Raw genomic sequence first — 18,304 nt, 5'->3', positions numbered from 1 at the left:
TATAGCTTTATACTGAATTTAATCGGAGAAATTAGACTGTGTATTTGTCTACGGCTGTCAGTGCATTCGCACTGAGCGCTCCATCAGCTGTAGGTACGCGTGACGTAAGAAGTAATTGCGGTCAACGGCTACCTTGTGCGGCGCGCGGACTGACTGTCGCTTTGTGTATGTGAAGCCCCCTGAACACGGTGCGGCACCCCTGCATTCTCTGCGCGTCCACTAGCAACTGTTAATCTCTCAAAAGTCATTCCACAAAAATTTTAACGTTCCATATTAGATGAATTCCCTTGGAGCGCCGTGATTTAAGAGTTCCTACTTCAACAGTGTTATCATGAATATTTTTGCGAACTCTATATGGACCGTTATAAAGCAGAAAAAACTTGCGACACAAGCCTTTTCCTTTGTGAGACAAACGGTGAGACTTAATTAACACCTGTTGACCAACTGACAAGGTTTTTAAACGACTAGGACGTTTAGCTGATTTCTCTTTTCTAGCAGCCGCTGATGTAATATTTTGTAGAGCCAGGTTGTCAGCTTCAGAATGCCGCATTTCAGAAATGCGATTTTTCGGTGCTTTATTTTTTAATATCAATATAGGCGGTAAAGAAGTTGAATCATTAGAGAGTTCATTCTGAATGTTTTGAAAAATATGAAGATACTGATCCCATGTTCTGTGATTATGATGACAATACAGACGACACAATTTATTGACTTCCTTCATCCATCTCTCTGAAGCGTTAGATTGAGGGTGAAAAAGTGAAATGAAAATTGGTTTAATCTTACGAAACCGTAGAGCACGAAGCCTAATTTTAGAGCAAGACTGTGATCCATTATCTGATATAACTTTATCAACATGACCCACTTCTTTAAGAAAATGTTTGATGAAAGCATTTGATACTGAACAAGCGGTTGCCTTGCGTAAAGGTGTAAAACACACATATCTTGATGTCAATTCCGCTACTACCAAAATTTACGCAAAACCATTAGTAGAACGAACCATTGGACCGAACAAATCGACTGCAGCCATCTCGTTTAATTTCGCTGGAATGATAGGAAACAACGGTGCTCTGTGAGAAATAGTTGGCGGCTTAGCCATTTGACATAATTTGCATTTGGCAAGAACAGATCGAATACGTTTTCCCATATTACTGAAGTAGCAATTTTCTCGTAATTTACGAAAGCATTTTCTGGGACCAAAGTGTGCATAACTGAAATGTGTATACCAAATCAATTTATTAACCCACTCATCAGGAGTGCAAACTAACCAGAGTTGTCAACCGATTTTCGTTTAAAAAGAATATCATTGGGAACTAAATAATACTGTCTAATCGCTACGCTTTCCTTTGTCATAAGGCTGGCATCTATTCTCCTGTCTGTTTCGTCTGTCATTTCCAAAATTACCGTTATAACGTCCGTTCCGATCATTATCTCTTTTCTCTGAAAATCTATTGTGATTACCGTTACTGAAAAAATTACAAGAAGTTCCGTCGTCGTTGTCATACTCGAGTTCTTTTAGCAAAGTCTTAAAAGTTTCAATGTCGTCATTACATCTTCTGGCTAAAGCAATGTGCCTTATCGATTGTGCAGCTTAGTTAAACAAATGCGAATTAATTAAGTCGGACTATAAGGGTTGGAAAGGAACTGATTCTTTCGAATCATATCTTCAAAGTATTCTGCCGACGTGCGGAACTCGGACTGTTTAAAATTACGCTGCGTAATAAAACTATGTTTGACTCTGTCTTGCGTGTTTTCGGACCAATATGCCGATAGAAACGCACGATAAAAATCATTTAAATTATTACAATCTCCAATAAGTGCGCGTATCCGCGTCGCCCATTCGTTTTTCATCAATATCCTGAAAACTGCCACTTTTGGGTAAAATAGTCATATCCGGTTATTCTTTACTGACTCCTTTTCTAGAGAGATTGATAGTTGAAGAGTTGTTTTGATAGATACAACGAATAGTAAAAGAGTAGGCAGGAGTGCAGAAAACTACAAGCGAAATTGCACCACTACAGCTCGGGGCACATATTCACTTAGTGTAGTGAATCCCCTGAGTACTTAAACACCTACACATAAATTCCAGTCTGTGACTTAGTGGCCAATTTGGCGGAAGTGCGTACATAAACTGATCTAACCATGAACATCGATGTATGTCATTATTAGAATTGCGAGAGATCTTAAATTTCCGAACAGTTAAGAAGTGTTTATAGTCAAAGTTTTCGCCTGGTGGCGACAAAGACCTACCGCGTCTGTCCCAGTCCGAATGTCGATTATTGTCAAGTTTACGCGCCTGGCGCTCTCTTGTTGCATCTCGTAAATGAAATAAATTTTTTTCTTCAAAACCCGCTGCTGTCTGTGATTCTCAGTTTCTTCTACTGTCTTTTCTTACGATTTCGCTTTCAATTTGTTTAACTTTCTTTCGTACCGCCTAAAATTCCCTTTTAACGCGTTCATTAAATTTTCCCTGATTTTCAACATGTTTATTTATATTCTGATACTCTTCTGCTTATGCAAATGGCAATGGAGCTGTATCATCTGAATCTCTGTCCCCATTTAAACTAAGACTTGTCAATTTATCTGAAATCTCCTCAACTCTTTCCGATAAGTCTCCTACTTGTTCTTTCTGTTTATTTACGTTTTCCGTAAGTGTCGCGACTCGGGTTTCAGTATTGACACATTTAGTAGTTAACTTCATATTGTTTTGTTAGGTTATTTATTCTGTCATTTGGTACGGATACCTCGATTCTTTCAAATATTTCCTCCTTATCGTGCGCACGTTATATATTTAACTCCGAAAATTTTTGTACTGTCACGCGATCTCTTTCTTCCTGTTCTCTATCCTGTTCCTTTTGTCTAATTTATATTGAAATTAATCTATTATTGTGAGCATTCAAAATCAGTTGTACTTCTTCTCTAATTTCTTTCTTTAATTCATCTTTCATGTTTTTAAAACATGTCCCTATTCGTGAATCTAACCGAGTTTCCATTTTCGCGTATCAGTTTCTAACTGTGTTGCTAATGTTCCCATCTCTATTTTTAATTCAGATCCTAACTGTGATCCCAAATTTAATATTACACTCATCAACTGCTCCATATTAACTGGTTCGAAATTCTTTTCGCCCCTAACATTTTCCGTAAAGCTAATTTCCTTCGTCATACCTGTAAAGATATCTGTGTTCGATATTATTCCAGAATCTTCTGTCATTTTAATCTCGTATTCTGAAAATTTTTTGATTGTCAAAAATTTTGAACTGGTTCCGGACTATTTTCCCGGCTTATTAAATTGTTTTCTACTTCATTATTCATCATACTGTTCTCCTGTGTTGGCGCGTTCGCCATGTTAACAATTTCGTTATTCTGACTATCCATCATTCTTGCCTTTTTCATCGATCGTGTAATCATTTACAAAACATACAAAACTCGTCACTACATGAAAATTACACACAATGTAACACTTTATCACCAACAATACCATCCACTCGATATGCTTCCCGACAAACACGATTAACGAACAATTAAAATCTACACAATTGCACAAAGTTGTCAAACCCATATACGACTCATCAAAAATTAAATTCAACAAAAATACCATCAGAAGAGTGACAAGACAACTACAAATGTTCAATTACAAAATCTATATGTGCAATATACACAACAATTAATAAACTAAAAATTACTACAACAATACTACTGTCTGCTATTTTTACTATAAAAAGAATTCCAAGGGACGATCCGAAACAGCGGTCGCCACGTGCATGGGGGCTTAATTAAAAAGAAACGATAAATGCAATAATTTTAGTAGCTGTGTGTCCGGTTACGAAGTCTCGTAACCGGTTGGCCCTGAGCAGTATTAGCACGCAATCTGACTGCATAAAATAAAAATAAGGAATGACAAGAAATTTCCATTAACGCAATTGATTAACCAAGTCCCCTGCAACTATAAAAGATACAAAACAACAAAGCACAAGTGTAACTGTTCTGTGTGTGGTAGTGTGACTCAACGTACATGTATCTGGCTCGGTTCTTCCTCAATACTACAGGATATTTTAAACACCATTTACAATGAACTAATTGAAAAACCAGAAATACTATAATTCCACATAGACACGAAAATTACTAGTCTAATACATAAACACGAGCCAGATGCTTTGTTGACTGAACCTGTGACCAAAAGGCATTGTCATTAGAGAAATCTGTAATAATTTTTTTTTCCTCAATATATATTGACGAAAAATGCACTGTGATCATTGCAACATCTTCCATCTATACATTACACCAACCGAACAGCATCTACTCTCTCGCCCAACAGAACAACAACTGCCCTCGACAACCTCTGAACTACTACTGCACCAGTGGAGGCGGCGGAATAATAATCTCTGGCGCTGTGACTCAGTGTAGCCACCTTTCACTGTATCGTAAGAAGTGACGGTCCTATCACATTTCCTTAGCGTATTCCTGAAATTGATTTTGCATTTGTCGATTTGTTTCACTTCAGAGCAAAGTGTTGAGTATTGTCTGCAACGAAGCCCTGAATATGGTCTCAGATTTCCTCCCATACTTGGTCAGCTCATTTTTTTTCACTAAACGATAGTGTGGAACTGTATCAAATGTTTTCCCGAAGTCAGAAAACAGGGTATCAACTCGGCCGGAGTTGTTTATGGTGCTCTGGATCTCGTGGTCGAACAGAGAAAGCGTAGTTTCGCAAGATCTCTATTTCCGGATTCCATGTTGACTTTCACTTCTCAATGCATGTCGTTGTAAGTGAGCATAAAAAATGTTCCATTAATCTGCGTTATATTTTCTGTAACACAGTCCCATATTTTGTGCATGTATCCTCCTGACATGTGCCTTCAAGCGAGTGTAAATTACACAAGGGAAATATTCTCCAGTTACGCGACATTTAAAGGTACAAGCAATTCAAAAGTTTTGCATTACATTTTGCCGCACTTATGAATCGTGTCTCATTATCCAAATAGTTACATTAAAAATTTAATTATTTTAATCTTAACTAATCGATTTCTCTGTTCTCCCGTCGTTGAATGTTAGGCCAATGAACAATGGATGGCTCACGACATTCTTCAGTGACCTTCTGACCGTCAAGCTTTCGTGCAGTTCTTACACCGTGAAATTGTAAAAACAAGAAAACTTAGTATGACAGGATTTTGTCTCACACAAGAATGGTTTTTTTCTCTTATACGACAATTATTTACGAAAGTGTCTAGATCAAGCTCAAATCGTTTCGTCATTGAACAATGGCGATTGCATTCCTGTTTGAAAACGGCCTGCTGTGAAGTAATAATTTACGGATTTGGTTAGTGAACGACATAAAATGGGTACTTCAAATATTTCTACCAAATAAAAACTCACAATCAGTAATTATTGAACGAATATTTTAGACTAGCAAACACTTATAATATGCTTCCATTCAAGGGGAAGACAGAAAATGTTAATAATCTTGTTCATACAAAAGAAGGATAGCAACATCACAGTCTATCATAACATTCGCACACTCCGTGGTCTCGTTCATGGATATAAAAAGAAAAATAAGAGAGGTGACATTACGTCACAAATTTGAAGCCGATATCCGCCATCTTGGCTACCCCCAAAACATTAGATTCACCTCCGTGGTTCACCGCTTTGCTACTTCGCTGTGATGTCACTCTGACGTGCCCGAGTTTTTACCATTTTGGGTGCTTTGATTGTGTGGAAACGAATTTGATTCAACCAAAAATGCCAGTTTGCATGTGTAATAATCAATCCGATCTTAATCCAAAGTTTAAAGGAATCACATTTCATTTGTATCTGGAGCAGTGCAAGCAATGTTTTCTTTTGTACGCATGAATTATTGTTGCACTAGAATGAGATTTTCAATCTTCAGCGCTGATATGAAACTTCCTGTCAGATTAAAACTGTGTCCCGGAAGGAGACTCGAACTCGGGACCTTTGCCTTTCGCGGGCAAGTGCTCCATCAACTGAGCTACCCAAGCACAACTCACGCGCCGTCCTCACAACTTTACTTCTGCCAATACCTCGTCTCCTTCCTTCCAAACTTCACACAAGCTCTCCTGCGAACCTTGCAGAACTAGCACTACCTTCCAAGGTAGGGGACGAGGTACTGGCGGAATTAAGGACGGGAAGTGAGTTGTGCTTGGGTAGCTCAGTTGGTAGAGCACTTGCCCGCGAAAGGCAAAGTTCCCGAGTTCGAGTCTCGGTACGGCACACAGTTTTAACCTGCCATAAAGTTTCATAACAGCGCACTCTCCGCTGAAGAGTGAAAATTTCATTCTGGAAACATCCCCCAGGCTGTGGCAAAGCCTATGTTTCCGCAATATCCTTTCTTCCAGGTGTGCTAGTTCTGCAGGGTTCGCAGAAGAGCTTCTGTGAAGTTTGGAACGTTGGAGATGAGGTACTGGCAAAATTGAAGCTGTGAGGAGGGATCGTGAGTCGTGCTTGGGTTGCTCAGTGGTAGAACACTTGCCCGCGAAAAGCCAAGGTCCCGAGTGCCAGTTTCGGTCTGGCATACAGTTTCGATTTGCCAGGAAGTTTTTACTGTTCCACTGTTTAATTTTATTGTAATGGTTTTATTTCTGTCGTCTTACTTTATAATTGCCTTACTTTACTCAGTGTCCGTTCTTTCTCTTGCTTCCTGTGTTTTTCATTGCCTTCCAAGTCGCAAACGCTCTGAGATTCAAACCACACTGTATCAATGGTCTCGTCCTCGCATAACACACGGCTACATAACCGAGCTGATTGCTGGGACAGCCTTTAATGCTGTAAATTCCTCTCGCCGATAATTATTATTCATTGTCCACACTTCCTCCCACTTTAAAAAAGATTTTGGGTAGAACAGCCGGAGACAGCGGTCATGTGTGCTTGAGTTTTGTGTGTATAATTTTATGAATGTGTATGTGTGCTGTGCTTCCTTTCTGAAGAAGACTTTGGCTGAAAATTTATGTGATCACTCTATTCGTCGTGCCTATGTGTTGCTCTGCGTGTGAGTAGTAATCTATTCGTTTTACAGTATAGTTACTCCCTCATGAAGTTTATTATAAATAATCCACCAGACTTCAACAGAAACAATGATGTACATAACTACAATAACAGAAGAAAAAATGGCATTCGTTACGCCACATTAAGATTGACTGTAGCACAAGCAGGGGTTCACAATATGCCAACCAAAAGTTCTGATCACTTACCCACCGATATAAAATGCCTTACACAGCAAAATAAAATATGAAACTAAAGTGAAAACGTTTCTCTTTGATAAATCCTATTCCGCGGCAGTTTATACATTAATCTAATGTGTAAATGGTGAGGAAGAGGAACTCTGACTAACATCTGTCTGTCTTTAATTTAAAGACATAAAAACTAATAAATGAACAGTACTGACGCATACTTACGAAAAGGAAAGATTGCAGTATATAATTACTCGTTCCAAATCATTACGATTTATCGTGCAAATGATATATGGAATATGAAACTAAGTAACTAACTATTGGTATATCACAAAGTATGGTAGAGACTTACATACTCTGAAAACCTCAAAGTGAAATTCAAAAGTAAAATCAAGCACGTGATCAAAGTAGATGTACATTCTAGTTGTGCTATGTTTGGTCAGTCTTAAAAAACTGACAGAGTTACTGGCCAGAACGATTCTGGGAAGAAAAGCAAATACGAAAGGTAGGCCAACATCTTAAACAGATTACTAAAAAGTTACTCACATACACGTTAAAGCAAAATATCCATTTTAAGGGGTATTAAGCGTTTGAGGCCACTCACTTAATCACTCAAAAATGCTCAAATATGTGTGAAATCTTATGGGACTTAACTGCTAAGGTCATAAGTCCATAAGCTTACACACTACTTAACCTAAAGTATCCTAAGGACAAACACACACACCCATGCCCGAGGGAGGACACAAACCTCCACCTTAATCACATTTATAGCTTTCCACACCGTTGGAAGTTGTTTAAAAAGATACCTTTTTTACCCTGTGAGTTGCTATTATTGCCCACACACTGAATGGCGTATCATAGGTAAGATTTCAAAGTGAAAAGATAGACAATCTAAAGTGAGACTAATGCACTGGTAATCTATTAAAACAAGAACTCTATTCTGCATGAAGGTATACCTCTATGCTGTTCTGTTTCTTTGACATTTCAGTAATCATTCACTTCGTTGACATCAACAATTTACGGCAATATGCCTTGCTTCTTCCCTCATTGCGCATGTTTATGGGCTAGCAAACAACACGTAGGTAAGTTTTTTTTTTTCATAAAAACACGAACACTTGAAATGTTGTGTATACGAGTTGAAAGCTGAAAATTTAACTAACAAGAAGTAGTACTGATACCAGTAAGCAAAAAAGCATTGGTTTCGGAGTTCCTGTTTCATTTGCTATCGATACAAATATTGTAAAAGTGGAATTAAATGGATTACGAAAGCATGCTTTTCTTGTCCTTCCTTCTGTTTCTAGTTATCAGAAATGTAGCAGCAAAAGACAAGGTACGTTAACGAGACCAAAGATGTCGCGCTACCAGAGCAAATACGCATTCAAGAAAGGAAAAACGGTTGAAATTGCCTTCAACGCTCTATGTTATTCATGTGAACTCTATAATTTTTAGTATTTAAATCGGTTGTTGCCCGCAGACGACAGGAATAATGAACAAGATGCAATCGTAAGCTGTAATCTGCTTATGTTTTGGGCTACTTAGCTCCAGGACCCGCCCACTCCGGCTTCAAAACAACGTAAAGCGTAAGTCTGTAATGCCACCTCCCTTATTTTCTTACCTCTGTGGTCTCGTTTCTGTTACCCACAGCGACAGCAGCGCTCCAAGCGGCCAGCAAGCGACACTTCTGAATACGATGTCGAATGAGTGCGAATACTAATGTATATGTTAATTTGGAAAATAGCTTTTGCAATAGGGATCTATGCAGTGCTATAAAAATCTACAGTTCAAAATTTACAACACATTTGAGGTTATTTAGTTTCATAAGGAAGCTGGGAGATACGAAACAGTGCATCACATGACAGTCCACTTACTATTCTTTCTAACGTACATACATTTACCGAATAATTTTGTTTTCCTTTAGTGACAAAGAAAATTACTAGTTAACACTAGAAGACCTGACCTATTGCAGGAAGAGGTCGTACATTTACTCAACTAAGTATTGTTCGCTACGCTTTCAGCCACATCGGTGAATATCATGAGTGTGGAACGTCGGATATACTATTTAACATATCAAATATGTCACCGCAACTTTAACTTAAGGGAAAACGAGACAGACGTGCTAATTAATCGTCTAAAGGAATAAAACTATTTCCGGCACAGAAGAAATCAGTTCCACTTTTCTTTGCCATAACTGAGCCACAAACAGGAAGAATCTTAAATATATTCACTTTCGACGTAAAGTTACTACATTTATAGAAATATTCTTGTATTAGAATATCGAATGAAGCGTGAGAAAGGGAGAATCACTGAACCTCATAAAAAATTAAGTGCCAAGGAAATTGCCAATGATAGTAATAACAGACAACAGAAAAATGTGCTTCTCGTCATGAAATGTGTTTCTTTTCTCTTGCTTTCAGTGGAATTAACTGCAAATATAGATATAATCGGATGTATTACTTCACGAATAAGTTATAGCTTATGTCGCTGAATCAGTATGATCCGGCTGCTTTTACGTGTATTTCACGATAATTCAGGTCTTTGGTATATTAATAACCCACAGAACGCAATTAAATAGAAAATAATAAATGATAAAACACTATCCATACCACGTATGTGACAGTCTGTTTTCTCACCCCATACAGCGCTAGTGTCGCTCCAGATTTCAAACGGTAACAACTTCTGCACCAGGGACTGTCGTGCCATTATATATTAGACTATGCTCACATTTTCTTGTTTCAAAAAGATAAACGGTGAAGACACGCGAGCAGAATCTTAGAATGTATTACATTTTCTTTGTCAGAAGACGAGTTCGATGCAGCTCTCCATGCTACTCTACCCTGTGCAAGTCTCTTCATCTCCGAGTAACTACTGCAACCTCCACTCCTCTGAATCTGCTTACTGTTTTCGTCTCTTGATCTCCCTTTACGTTTTTAATCCCCCACACCTACCACCAGTACTAAATTGGTGATGTCTCAGACTGTGTCCTACCAACCGATCCCTTCTTCTAGTTAGAATATGCCACAAATTTCTTTACTCCCCAGATCTACTCAGTATCTGCTCATAAGTTACGTTATCTACCCATCTAATCTTGAGCATTCTTCTGTAGCACCATATTTCAAAAGCATCTATTCTCTTTTCGTCTAAACTGTTTATCATCTACGTTTCATTTCCATACATGGCTACACTTTGAAACGTCCCCTTAGAAAAATTATACATGACTGTGTTTAAACTGACACACAATATTTTTAGCGCAACGCAATCTGACTTTCAAAAATCCCTACAATAGAATGGCCCTGACTAACATTAACCTATACGTTTCACAAATCACTTACCTCACAAAAATCTTCGTTACTCAAGCTACTGCAATACAGCGAGCGCCACTACTGCCAGCTAAATAAAAGATTCAACCTACTGAAGGCACTAACTACTGATAGGCACAGTTATCAAATGAAAGATTTTAATAGAGAACAAACAATGTATTTACCTTAATAGTCATAATATATATATATATCAGTTCATGACATCAGTTCTTACAAATTTCAAAACTCCGCCATCTCTCTCCCCACGTCCACCACTGCTGGCGGCTCACCTCCAACTGCGCAACGCTACGCGCTGTTAGCATCCAGCTGCCGCTGCCCAAAACTACAATGGCAGACAACAATGCAAACCAGCCACAGCCAGTGATTTTCATACAGAGCGCTACGTGGCGGCGGCGTTACCATAAAAAAAAACCTAATCAGCCTACTCACAACTTCATACAAATTCTTTCAGAAAAAGATGTCCTGACGCTTAAATCTAAAATTGATGTCAACAAATTTCCCTTCTTCAGATACGCTTTTCTTGCCATTACTGGTCTACATTTTCTACCCTCTCTATTTCAGCCATCAGTTATTTTGCAGCCCAAATAGCAAACCTCATGTACTACTTCTAGTTTCTCATTTCCTAATGTAATTCCCGCAGCATCACTTGATTTAACTCGACTAAATTCCCTAATCCTTGTTTTGCTTTTGTTGATGTTCATCATATATCATCATTTCAAGACACTGACTATTCCGTGCAACTGTTCTTTCAAGTCTTTTTCTGTCTCTGACATCGGCAACCCTCCAAGGTTTCATTTCTGCTCCATGAACTTTAATCCCGAATCTATTTTTTTTCCTTCATTGCTTGCTCATTACACAAATGGAATAACATCGGGGATAGTTACAACCCTTTTTTCTTCCCTTATGAACTAGTACTTCCCCTTGACTCATAAATGCCATCCGGTTTCTGAACAAGTTGTAAATAGCCTTTCACTCGCCATATTTTACCCCTGCTACTCTCATAATTTCAAAGAGAGTATTCTGGTCCATATTTTCAAAACGTATATCTAGATCTACAAATGCTTTAAATGTAGATTTGCCTTTCCTTAACCTATCTTCTAGCATAATTTTTATGATCAGTATTGCCTGATGTGTTCTATGAAACGTCCTCTTAGAAAAAATATAAATGAGTGCGGTGATAAACAAATAAACCTCTTATGCTATTTGATTTTCAAACAGCTGAGCAAAACTTAACGTACTCAGACATTTCTCTATTTACTTAGTCTGATCAACACTAAACTGACGTACAATTTTATTGACTTTCAATAATCCCTACAAAAGAATGGCCCTGACTAACAATAACCTATACCTTCCATGAATCATTTACCTCACAAAAATCTTCGTTACTGAAACTACTGCAATACAGCGAGCGCCAGTACTGTCATCCAAATAAAAGATTCTAACTGCTGAAGGCACTAATTACTGACAGTCACAGTTAGAAAATGAAAGATTTTGATGGACAACAAACAATGTATTTATCTTAATAGTGCTCAAAAGTCATAACATATATATCAGTTCATGACATCCACTCTTACAAATTTCCTTTTTCTGACGGACACACGTCCAGATCGTCCACTCTCAAAACTCTGCCATCTCTCTCTCCCCACATCCACCACTGCTGGCGGCTCACCTCCAACTGCGCAAAGTTACGCGCTGTTCACATACAACTGCCCAACACTTTTTCTTTTTTGGGTCATCAGTCTACTGACTGGTTTGATGCGGCCGGCCACGAATTCCTCCCCTGTGCTAACCTCTTCACTTCAGAGTAGCACTTGCAACCTACGTCCTCAATTATTTGCTTGACGTATTCCAATCTCTGTCTTCCTCTACGGTTTTTGCCCTTTACAGCTCCCTGTAGTACCATGGAAGTCATTCCCTCATGTCTTAGCAGATGTCCTATCATCCTGTCCCTTCTCCTTATCAGTGTTTTCCACATATTCCTTTCCTCTCTGATTCTGCGTAGAACCTCCTCATTCCTTACCTTATCAGTCCACCTAATTTTCAACATTCGTCTATAGCACCACATGTCAAATGCTTCGATTCTCTTCTGTTCCGGTTTTCCCACAGTCCATGTTTCACTACCATAGAATGCTGTACTCCAGACGTACACCCTCAGAAATTTCTTCCTCAAATTAAGGCCGGTATTTGATGTTAGTAGACTTCTATTGGCCAGAAATGCATTTTTTGCCATAGCGAGTCTGCTTTTGATGTCCTCCTTGCTCCGTCCGTCATTGGTTATTTTACTGCCTAGGTAGCAGAATTCCTTAACTTCATTGACTTCGTGACCATCAATCCTGATGTTAAGTTTCTCGCTGTTCACATTTCTACTACTTCTCATTACCTTCGTCTTTCTCCGATTTACTCTCAAACTGCACACAGCACTACAATAGTGAATATTCCAACAATGCCAACCAGCCACAGACTGCACACAGCACAATCAGTGATTTTCATATAGGGCGCTACGTGGTGTTACCAACATAAAAACCTAAACAGCCTACTTACAGTTCCTACATTTCTCCAGCACCCAGACTGTTCTCAGAGGTCAGCTTCTACCGGTTTCTTCCTTCTTCTATAATGAATTCATGTTAATATTGTGCAACCATGACTTATTAAACTGATGGGTAATTTACCATCTGTCATCACTTGCTTTCATTTGAATTTGAGTTATTATATTCTTCTTAAAGTCTGAGGGTACTGCGCTTGTCTCATAACTTGCTTACCGCATGAGAGAGTTTTGTCATGGCTGCCTCTCCCAAGGCTGTGTGTAGTCTAACAGAATGTTGTCTAGATCTGGCACTTGTTTCGACTTACGTCTTTCAGTGCTCTGTCAAATTCTTCATGTAATATCATATCTCTCATCTCATCTTCATCTACCTCCTCTCTCTTTTCTGTAATATCGCCCTCAAGTACATCTCCCTTGTACAGACCCTCTATATACTCATTTCCTCTATCGTCTTTCCATTCCTTGATTAGTATCAGCTTTCTATCTCAATTCTTGATATTCATACAGCAGCTTCTCTTTTCTCCAAAAGTCTCTTTAAATTTGATGTAGTTGTTATCTGCTTTTCCCCTAATGAAATATGCTTCTAAATCCTCACATTTGTCCTCTAGCCATTTCTGCTTAGTCATTTTGCACTTCCTGACAGTCTCGTTTTTTAGATGTCTGTATTTCATTTCACCTGCTTCATTTGCTGCATTTCCATATTTTCTGTTTTCATCAGTTAAATTCAGTGCCTTCCGTGTTATCCAAGAATTTCTATTAGGCCTGTTCCTTTTACGTATTTGATCCACTGCCGCCTTCATTATTTCTTGCCTTAAAGCCCCCCTTTCGTCTTCTACTGTATTAATTTTTCCTGTTTCAGCCAATCGTCGCGTTATACTCCCTCTAAAGCTCTGAATAACCTCTCGTCCTTTCAACTTATCCATTTCCCATCTCCTTAATTTCATACCTTTTGGCAATTTCTTCAGTTTTAACGTACAGTTCATTTCCAATAAATTGTGGTCAGACGCCACATCTGTCACTAGAAATATTTTACAGTTTAAAATCGGCTTCTGAAATCTCTGTTTTACCATTATCTAATGTAACAGAAACCTTTCGGCGTCTCCAGGTCTCTTCCACATACAAAACTTTCTTTCATATTCTTAAACCAATTGTTAACAATGATTGGATTATGATCTGTTTAAAACTCTATCAGGCGGCTTTCTCTTTCATTCCTTTCCCGCAATCCGTATTCATTTACTGTTTTTCCTTTTCTTATCTTTGAATTCCAGTCCCCTACCACCGTTAAATTTATGTCCCCCTTAACTATTTTAATAATTTCTTTTACCTCGTCATTCACATCTTCAGTCTCATCATCTGCAGAGCTAGTTGGCATTTAAACTTTTACTACTGATGCAGGTGTGAGCTTCATGTTTATCTTGGCTATGATAATTTGTTCACTATGCTGTTCATAATAGCTTAATCGCATTCCTATTTTCGTATTCTTTATTAATTCCACTCCTGTATTACCCCTATGGGGCTTTGTGTTTATAACCCTGTGTTCATTTGATCAAGAATTCTATTCCTCCTGCCATTGAACTTCAGTAAGTCCCTCTAAATCTAACTTCAACCTGTCCATTCCCCTTTCTCAGTAATCTAAGCTACCTGCTCAGTTAATGGATCTACTATTCCAGGCCCTCACCCATAGAATGCCAATTATGTTTCTCCTGACGATGACACCGTCCCGAGCACTCTCCGCCCGAAGATCTGAATGGGAGACTATTTTGCCTCCTGGATATTTTCCCGAAGAGGATGCCATTATCATTTGACCTAATAGTAGAGCCTCATGCCCTCGGTAAAAATTACAGCTGTTATCTCCCCTTGCTTTGAGGCACTTTTAGTACCAGCACAGAAACACTGTTTTGGTAGGTGTTACACTGCTATATCAGTCTATAATCCTGACTGTTGCCTCTGCAACTACTGAAAAGGCTGTTGCTCGTCTTCAAAAACCATGCCTTAGTCTGGCCTCCCAACAGATACCCCAGCGTTGTGGTTCCATCTACGGTACGTCTCTTTGAATCGCTGACACACGCATGCCTCCCCATCAACGGCAAGGTGGCAAGGTCCTCGGTTCGTGGGCGTGACATTTACTTTATGTTGCGTAATTGAGTTGTATTGGTGAGCTTTACAAATTTCCATGATTTTAAAAGAAGGAACTGTTTCACTACGACCTTGGAGTTGTAAATTGGAATTTCCAGCGCGTTCTTTTGTAGTTACTAGGTACCCTTCGTTGCTCTGCTACTGTTAGAAGGGTAAACAGTTCTTTCGCAGAATCTGTGTGGAATCTGTGTCAATGCTTATTTAATGGAAAAATGTAGTTTGTCTAACACAGACAAAACGTTAGCGTAAACTTCAGGGCTGAGGGAAATTAAGGTGTGTAGCACAGGATTTCAGTGGCAGTTCTGTAAGAGTGGACCCTTAAGCGACAATACTTTTTAATTAATCAAAACATATTCCCAGAGCGCATACATAACAAAAGAAGATAGAACTCGGGCCCAGCTTTCCAAAGTAATTAATTGCTGATATAACAATATACTACTGGGTAAAAACAATTACTCGGCCCAATAGCGAAATAAATAAAACTTCAAGGCGGACACTCAGGAAAATGAATAGAAGTCTAAGTACGTATATGCATGTAATTCATAAAAATTGATTCGCCCCACTAAAACTACCCTTTAAAAAAATCCTGGTAAGTACGTGTAGGATTCGCGTACCGAGGATTCTATGAAAACTTAATTACGTATATCGATTCATCCCACAATCGAGAATTTAATGATTTTTATCTGTTTCTGAGCCGGCCGCGATGGTCTCGCGTTCTAGGCGCGCAGTCCGGAACCGTGCGACTGCTACGGTCGCAGGTTCGAATCCTGCCTCGGGCATGGATGTGTGTGATGTCCTTAGGTTAGTTAGGTTTAAGTAGTTATAAGTTCTAGGGGACTAATGACCACAGCAGTTGAGTACCATAGTGCTCAGAGCCATTTGAACCATTTTTTTCTGTTTCCGATATCGATACTGGCGAGATATTAAAGTATGAGACATAAATGGCCGTATCTTCTGACTGCAATGACGTATCAGTTTAAATTTTCTACACCGCCAAGACATCATATTTTTTCATGTGCTATAATTACAAATTAATAATTTCGGAATTTTTTCCTTCACTCGTACTGTGCAACCTCGCTTTCTGCCAAATACACTGAAGAGCCAAAGAAACTGTTACACCTGCCTAATATCTTGTAGGGCCCCCACGAGCACGCAGAAGTGCCGCAACACGACGCGCCATGGATTCGACCAATGTTTGAAATAGCGCAAGAGGGACTTGACGCTATGAATCCAGCATGGCAATCCATAACTCCGTAAGAGTACGAGGGGGTGGAGATCACCTCTGAACTGCACTTGCAAGGCATCCCAAATATGCTCAAATAATAATCGTGCTTGAGAAGTTTGGTGGACAGCGGAAGTCTTTAAACTCAGAAGAGTGCAACTCTGTTGCAATAATGACTATGTGGACGATGTGGGATATTCTACACCTTATTTTAGGTATATATGGCGATGCTGTGCTGATTATATTTATATGTTTTGACGATCTCATTATGGCCTTATCACTTTAGGTCATAGTGTAAAAAAGATCTGAGGATAGTCATTACGGACTGAAACAGGTCATTGTCTAAAGAATTGATATTGTGTTCGAAGGCTGGAAAAATAAAAAAACATTTGACAGTATTGGATCACTGTTTGTATACGCGACCATGTCGCACTTGTTGAGAGTAATATAGCTGCTTCCCTTCGCCGATTGAAGTCTCGTAGCATCTCGATGAATGCCGCCTGTAAAGAATTAAGGTTATTTCGGCATTGTCCAATTTCTCTGACCGTCAGTTTCCTGTAACTTACCTCGTACATATTTCTTTTACTTTATTCTGGAAGAGACGGTATTAAGTATGCCTCATATAATGTTTATAAATCGTACTTCAACACTGTACTTGCACTCAAACGTGTGTATTAAGTTGAAAAATTATTTTTATTTCAGTAAGATCACACTAGCTCTTTTTTATTCCTAAAATCTACCTTTGGATGCACTTGGATGCACTTAGATTAGGTTGTCGTGCATATGGTGTATAACACGCTAAACTAAAATTAGCAGCCAGAAATCATATCATCATCGGAGCATACAAAAATTTAATATCGTTTTGCTCGATAATTCATAAATAAAGCCTAGTGGTGTAAGTAAAAAAATATATATATTCTCTCTGCAACATGGCATGTACTTGCGTGACCGTATACTTGTGTACCTTAGGGAGTCAAATATTTTCTAAAACTTACCCTGTACTTTATAATCTTGAAACATAAGCGGCAAAAAAAAAAACTTACATCTACTTTGTTCCGAGGTCTGTGCTAATTGTTCGCTCCAGAATCCTTAAATACCACTGTGATCAGAAACCATTCAGTCAAACTTGCAAGTACATCCTATGTTAACACTGCTAGTCATCAATTGACGTGTATGTCCTAGCTTGCTTGTGTATTGAGTCCACAATCACTGACAAATGTAAACAGAAGTAGTGAAATGCTCTGATTCACATAGCTGCATAGGAAGATATACCTACATTTCCTGAAGTCTCTGTATACTTGGAGTCCTTTGATTTTACCGTTGTGAGGATACGCAAGTAAATAACATCCGTCATGCACAATATGCACAATAACATACGGACCAGTATATCTTATTTACCACTTAGCATTTTTCTTGGCTGACAGAGAAGATTTCATATGGATCTTAAGTAATAATTTTTCTCTAACCACAAATCTGCTAACACCATGTAGCTGTTTGTCAAAATGTTTCTTACGGCGTTGAGCCTGTTCTATAGTAGAGATCAACACTTGTCTTACCTTTTCAGTTAAATCTCCAGGTTGTCTTGGAACAGATGGGATGGGGTTAACCAATTCATTGTTTTCTTCCCTGTTGTATATTAATTCAGACAGTGTAACTGTTGTTTCGTAAATAGGAAGATTATTTACTACTTGTTCATAAAAGTTTACGTATTCAATCCATTTAGACTGTTTGTTGGCTACATACGTCCTCATAAACCTGTTCAATTCACGGAAAACCCTATCTGGTTGGATTGCGGGCTATATTTGGATATCAAAATTTGTTTCACCTGCTGAACTTTTAGAAACTGTTTCCAAGCATGGCATGTAAAATTGGTTGCATTATCTGATAAGATCGCCAGGGGTTTCCCCAA

The sequence above is a fragment of the Schistocerca gregaria genome, chromosome 7 (assembly GCF_023897955.1).
Source record: "Schistocerca gregaria isolate iqSchGreg1 chromosome 7, iqSchGreg1.2, whole genome shotgun sequence".
Classification (NCBI taxonomy): Eukaryota; Metazoa; Arthropoda; class Insecta; order Orthoptera; family Acrididae; genus Schistocerca; species Schistocerca gregaria.
This window is presented reverse-complemented; position numbering follows the sequence as displayed.